Source organism: Alligator sinensis, unplaced genomic scaffold, assembly GCF_000455745.1.
Source record: "Alligator sinensis unplaced genomic scaffold, ASM45574v1 scaffold349_1, whole genome shotgun sequence".
NCBI classification, from domain to species: domain Eukaryota; kingdom Metazoa; phylum Chordata; order Crocodylia; family Alligatoridae; genus Alligator; species Alligator sinensis.
Window position 1 is genome coordinate 5,195,212 of NW_005841856.1, and position 7,006 is coordinate 5,202,217.

A 7,006-nucleotide genomic window follows, 5' to 3' on the forward strand; every position below is an offset into this window, starting at 1 on the left:
AGATTTTCAAAACTCCGGAGGGACAGCACCACTGATGCTCCTGAACCCCTCAAGCGCTTTTGAAAATCAACCCCCCTGGTTTTTATTTTTGGTGGAGTTTAGTCAATGTTTCCCTTTTTCCTCAACCATATCATACTGGAATTGTTCTTCCGAGGGTTCCTGTGTGTAGAGTTCACCTGTCTTGAGTTTCATGCCTGTACATTTTTAAAGCTGGTGCAAATGTATTCCTAATAAGGTTAGCCCAAGTATTTAATTCCATTTGTGTTGCATGTTGTGCAGCTTTCATGAGAGACATGTCAAAAACAGAACAAAACTGAATTCTAAAAGACATTTCACACCATTTTGTGCTTGCTGGTACAGTACCAAGAAGCATTAGTCAGATGGTTTTTGAACATAAGTCACTTCATGAATGCTTCATACGACGTAAACTGCAGAAAGTAGTCCATTAAAGGCAAGAAAATGATGAAAGGTATGTGTTGATACAAAACTACTACTGACTGTTTCCAATTAGTGTGTGAGGAAACATTATTGGGTCATCTTTTAAAGTCTGTATATGAGTGTGTGTGCATGGAACTATGCTGATAAGGAAGTATATTACAGCTTTGAAGGGTACTTTTACATGATGTTAAAGTGGAAATATTTATGCTCTTTAAACAAATCACAGGTTTTGACATTTTAAAATCAGCTTTCCTATTTTTCCTTTGGCTGGATAGACAGAGAGAAGCAAAACTTAGACCCTGTCTGGGAAATTATTTGTTTTTATTATGCTTTACAAAACAAATGAAGGAATTTGAGATGGAGATAGAGAGAGAGAGAGATATTGCTACAAATAAGAATATACGAGAAGAATGGCAAAAAATCCCAGAAACGCACATTGGGCTGATATTGCAGGAGTTCAGCTGTCAACAGAAAAAGATTATGTTCAAATGCTAAATTTTACAAAAATTGAAAGCACCCCCCTCCCCACCTTAACTGTATTAAAAATCTATAAGCGTATTAAGAAAAGTCATCCCAACCATGTGATTATGCAGCTTATGAAAGTAAAAAGCATTAGACACAGTAATTTTACTTGGCTAATGAAAGCTGCCTGAAAACAGATTTTCCTTATATTGACATTGTTAAGGGGTAAAACATTCTTTGGTACATGTAGTGTCCCACAAGGAAATATAGTTCATTTTCCTGAGCTGCAGTACAATATATGGCTGGAGTTTGGGGAAAAATATTAAAATGAGACCTGTAATGCTACTTTCTATAAGCCACGTTACCTACACGCAGGGTTCTGCAAGGTCAGCAGTTATACTGGAGTTGAGCAGAAATGGCTTCAGTGGCTTTAACTTTACCAGTGCCCTTGATGAGGTGCAGAGTTGTCAGTATTCTCGTAAAATTCCTCAGTGATGGCTTCTTCTGTTCTCTTTATTTCCTTAAGTGAACATCTGTCTAATTGTTCACCTCCATTGCTTTAGTGCTTTCCTCATGCTTTCTCTGTTTCCAGACAATAAACTTTATTTTCTTCATAAGAATTCAGTCTACGCAAGGGTATTAGGCAGCTTGTTTGCACCTTTTAATTTCTGGAAGTTTTCCAGAAGGGCTTTTTGCAGTGGTTCCAATGGGTTCATCAGTGAATCATGTAACATAATGCAGCATTGTGTTTGGGTTTTTATCCGTTACCTTCTGTTTATAAACATCTGCTTGGAAATTTTCTTTCTGAATTTTTTAAAATATATTTTACATTTTTGCATTAGGCATATGGGTAAGATATACAGTAGCTGCTAGTTTGGTTTTTTTTCAGGTGTTCAGGTATATAGCACAGATATATTTGAATGGGGGGGAGACTAGATTACTTCAAAATAAAAAAAAATAAGATGAAAATCCGTATTGGAATTAATTTTTAACCAATTTGAATATATATATCTGTAGTATTGTTAAGAGTAACTGGACAAATGTGTAGAAAAGTGACATCAGTGTTCATGGTTTCAGGGCTACAGGACGATTCAAAGACCTCTTCTGTCCTTTAGAGGTGGTTGCTATTCCCAAAAATAACTGGCATGCTTGTTATCTTAATAGTCTCTTCATTTTGGCTCCTTTTATCCCATTTGTTTTTCACCATCTAAAAAAAGCATTTATACCTAGGGCATGCGCTGATTCTGCTGGTATATATTTTCAGTGAAAACTGGTTGGTATTCAGTCATCCTTTTTTTCCTGCTATTTTTGTCACAGTTGCAACACTGGTATTGACTGTCTCATTTTATTTTTTTTATTACTAGTGTTATACAAAGATTGAAAGCTCATTAACGTATGTGCATAGCCTACAGTAGTAATGCATATACTTTACCCTCGTTAACAGTTATTCAGAAGGGACAAGATAGTTGTATATAGAAGGCATTTAAAAAGAACTGGCAATTAATATATACTGTTTGGAAGCTTACAGAAAAAATGAATTAAATAATAGAGTACATTTAGTCAGTTTATTAGCGGATGATACATTTTTTTCCTTAAATACTTCTGTTGTACATGAATTGGAATGTGGTGCTGAATAAAATGTGTGTACTTAGACGCTAAATGAAAATTTCTGGGATTTTAGTGCTGTCGGATTTTAATAAATAGGAGACTTTGGACTTCATTCTCATTTATGCTTAAGATGCTTCGAATGCTCTTTCTAATGTCAGAGCAGTGTGATGTGACCTTACTGTAAATGAGACTCAGGCTTCTTGTGCCTATGGTTGACTATATGCGGTCACTTTCTGGGTCAGTAAAAAATGCTTTGTAAACTTTTTTGGTGTACAATTTGATCTTGTTTTACGGATTGTAGATCTTAAAATGCCGGTAGACTTCAAACCTAAAAAGATGTGAATGTGGTTGGAATCAGGATTTGTGTCTGTTGTCTTAGTCACTACCAAAATAGTGCAAGTCCAGGAATGTACTAGGTTTCCAAGCAGACTCTGTCTTAGCCTTTATGTACATACCTCTGGTCTTTTTGCACAAGTATTTTTCATGCCTAAATTATTTTATGTAAAGAAATACACAAAACCCCCTTAGTTTGGTCTGCAAATCAGGTAGGTAGATGTTGGAATACCTGACTTGCACGGTCAAATATGAATTACTTGTATATGTCTGAAGTTTTAAAAATATACATTCAAATTCAAACGTATACATTGAAAATTGTAAGCGTATGTGTGAAGCCTGATCTTACAAACCCCTACTCATGAAATAAGTCTTCCCTAATGTAAATATTTCCATTCAAAAATGTATTCGTTGATGAAAATGTGTACTGAAATATTTTTGCTGAAGTAGACACCCAATTAGACATGAACAAAGGAAATAATTTACAAGTTTGGCTTGTGTTTTTCTGAACCAAACTATTGGAAATGTATAAAATGTCTATGCAAGTGTTGTCCTAAATTTGTAATACTTAGTCCTTCAAAATTTGCTTGGTGCCTTGCGTTCCATTTCTTTCCTTATGCCTTGTGCTTTATCTCTTGTAAGTACTCTTGCTCACCTTGAGCTCTTCTAAAATTACTGAGACTTAAGGAAATGATGCCTTTAAAAATATCTATAGCTGCATTGATTTTCCTGAAAAATGAAGTACTTTTTTCCCCCTTGTAACAAGAGAAGGTGAAAGAACCAGACTTTAATCCTATTGGCAAGTCTTATGGCGCTGTGTGAAAGCTGCAGTGCATTTTTTAACCTCTGGACGTCACTGCTATGCCAATTAATTGTACTGCAGTAATTGTTCACGAAGGGCATTCACCCCATTTCAAAATCATTTGTTTACATCGAGCAATTACAGAAGTTATGTTTTTAATTTGACAAATCATAACAGTAGTATTATTGCTGTTCCATTTTTGTGCTTTCCATTAAAGAAAAGAAGGCATCTTGTTTTGCTTATCACTTGTATAGCCCTTGGACTAAGGCTGTCTTTAATTACTAGGTATTGTTGTTTTAATACAGATTTATGAACTATTTACTTTGCGTCATATAACATACCATTTTGAAGCAACATTTTTCAATCTGATCATAGCTTCCAGGAGGGCAAGCTGCCCAGAACATCAGTGATCTTACAGTTATTACTTTGTGTCATATATAATCTTGTTTTTTCCTGCAACAAATAAATCTTTGGGCCTCTCTGCAAAAAACATTTGTGGTTACAGTATAATAAAAATAAACCGTTTGTCGTGACTACAGCTGACATTTATCAGCCTATTTGTGGGTGCTCTTTCTCTCTCTGTATAATACAGAACATAATTTGTCACTTTGTAAATACATTCCAGCCTAAATCCCTGCCAGCATCTGTTAGTGTTTGAAGGATTAATACACTGCACAGTGCATGTCTGCACTTTCAAGCAACAACATAGCTTATGATTATGGATCATGGGAGAGCAGGGAAAAGGGGTGCCTCTTTTGTGTATTTGCTTAGACATTTTGTCCTTTTGGCCATTGTGGGTTTCTTGGACTTTCCTTGTCATCTGCATGGGTGGTGTTCACATATTTTGCATGCCTGTAAAGTATAAACTTTGAAATCAATTCTAAGCAAGTTTCATAATATGTCATTGTAGCTGGTTTGTGCTCCAGGGGTGGCTGTGATGCCCCCCTGGTGGCCACACACTTCTTGCCCGGCTCCAAGTCTAGGGTGCCCTGCTCTCCTTTCTCACCTACCACGCCTTTGATGTAATTGTTTTATTAGGAGGGAGGCTGTCTAAGGGTCCTAAAGCGAGCCTAAATGTTGGCTTCATCCTTCCCAATATCCACTCCCATGCCTTGCAGATGATACTCTTTCCTGATGTCTCGTCACCCCTCTTGGGCTTACGGGCTCCGTGGCCCACCTGGTCTCTGACTATATGGGCTCCTAGCCCCAGTCCTCACCCCTCTTGGACTCTGGGCTCCTTAGCACCCTTGATTTCTGGCTGTGTACCTGGACCTTCAGTCTCCCTAGACCCTGGCCCCACTCCTAGGCCAGTTGGGACCCTTAGATTCCCAGGCTCCCCTGATGCTTGCCCCTCCTGGGCTTGAGACCTCTAGGCTCTTTGTCCCGGTTGATACATGCCCCTCTCTGCCCCCTGGGCTCTTTGTGCACTTTCTGCCCCTTGCCCAGGCTTCTTGTTGCAAGGCCTGGCCTGTTCCTGGGCTCAGTGCTACCCCAGCTCAGCAGTTATCTCACGGGCCCTGCTGCGGCCCTGCTGCCAGGAGCTCCTCTCCTTGTGGCACTCAGACTCTTTGACCAGTTCAGGCCCTTGACTTTTATGCTTCAAGCCCTGCCCCCTCATGGTCAGGTGACTTTCTAATTAGCCCCTGCCAGACCTACACGCTGCTTCTTAGGCAGCCTCTCTCCTCTTAAAGTGGCAAGCATGCCAAGCGCCTGTCACAGTCATATAGCCTTATATGTGTGCGTGCATATAGATCTGCTTTTGCTTTTTTGAACAACATTTTTTTATTGTAGTTCAACAGAAATCTCCTGCTATTGAGGATTTTAGATGTTCACATGGGGAGATTTATGTTTCCAACCAAATCTTGTACCCATTTGTTTTCAGGTCAGAGGCAATCTGGCAGACTGAGTTTTCTTATGCTTAGCATCATTTCTGGTTGGATTTTGAGGACAGAACCTGTGCTTAACAGTGAAGTGATTCCATTTCTCAACAGGTTCCTATGGTTCTTCTAGCTAGAGGTCATAAGTTGTCCTGAATTACCTGGTGGCCTTGTAGTGGGGTCTTATGTCTATTAAACTTTTACAGGGTGTGTCAAATGTATTTAATTTGAGGACTTCAGCTTGATCGAAAGTAAACAAAGCTTTCCATATTTTTTGCAAGTTCCCAGGCAAGCTTTCCCATTTTGTAAACAAAGTAGATACATTCGTTAGAGTAATAAACTATATCTATGACATATTGCCATGATTCCGGGAGATTCCCAAAGAGAAACTCAGTAGATCTTGTATAACTTCAGGAGGAAAAATGCTAGCCAAACAGTAAACAGCAACGGCTCATGGTTCCTGCCTAAACCTTTGGCAGTACTTTTATGAAATGCTTCTAATTTGTAGGTATTGAGACCGATTCCTACCTCAGGCCCAAAGCAGAGGTCAGAATCCTCTGGAGAGAGCAAATTCCAGTACCCAGAAATTATGGTCCCATTTTTGCCCAGCGTGCCGCCCTCTCCACTTGTATTTAAGGACAACAAAAAATAAAAGGCAATTTATGGTAGTGATTGTTGTCCTCGGTTTTTTTAAAAGTATAAGGTAGGTAGTTTGCTGTTAAAAAGAAACTTGTTCCATCAAAAAGGAATATATTCAGTCAAAAATGAATATTTTCCTCTCTCATTTGATTTAAATGAATATAGTATAGCAACAATTACAAAAAATAGCAGCAAGTTATAAAATTGCCTTGCTTTAAGTGCCATAAAAATGACATTGTACTTGGTAACAGAAACCATGCATGATGATTTGGAAAAATGATGGCTTCAGTAGGCCACAAATTGGGTGATCATATGGAAATTAATGAATGTATAGTGCATACTTTCACACATGTGCAAAGTATGACCACATTTGCACAGTTAAGTTGAAAACACCAGCACATGAATTACAATTGTAATCTGGGTAGCCTGGGGACTTTGCGTCAGTGGTAGTCCAAAGGTACTTAAAATGTGCCTACAGGCTTCACTTACTTTCTAATCACATGGTGTGGGCTCAGATGATGTAGGCTTAGGCTCACATGGTGTGGGCTCAGGCTTAATTGCTGGTAAACTCCAGCCTGGGAAAGAAAACAAAAGGTTTATTAAAGAAATCATGTCTTACTGTAGTATGGACTAAATTATCTCACCGTCCTAAACCATTCTGATAGTAGGAATTGAAGTATTACATACAAGGCTTTCTATATGGGTCATTCCCCTCCGTCATCTCTAGCATGTACACAAGTTAACCCGTTATTGTTTACATTCAAGCTAATAGTAGAACCTGTTCTTCTTTAACTGAATTTTAATGGGGTAATTTGTCTCTAATCCATCTCTTCATCCCAGAGCTGCC

At 38.5% G+C, this 7,006-nt stretch overlaps 1 protein-coding gene and 1 long non-coding RNA gene across 2 annotated transcripts in view; one reads left to right on the forward strand and one right to left on the reverse strand.

The window, feature by feature from the left end:
- Window positions 1-7,006, forward strand: part of WWOX (WW domain containing oxidoreductase) — a 219,741-nt gene that overhangs the window by 135,759 nt on the left and 76,976 nt on the right. The window lies entirely within an intron of this gene.
- The window catches only part of LOC112551735, a 4,659-nt gene continuing 4,318 nt past the window's right edge, over window positions 6,666-7,006 (reverse strand). Inside the window, exon 3 of the long non-coding RNA XR_003096042.1 lies at window positions 6,666-6,734. This is a non-coding gene — a long non-coding RNA (uncharacterized LOC112551735). The remainder of the gene's footprint in view (window positions 6,735-7,006) is intronic.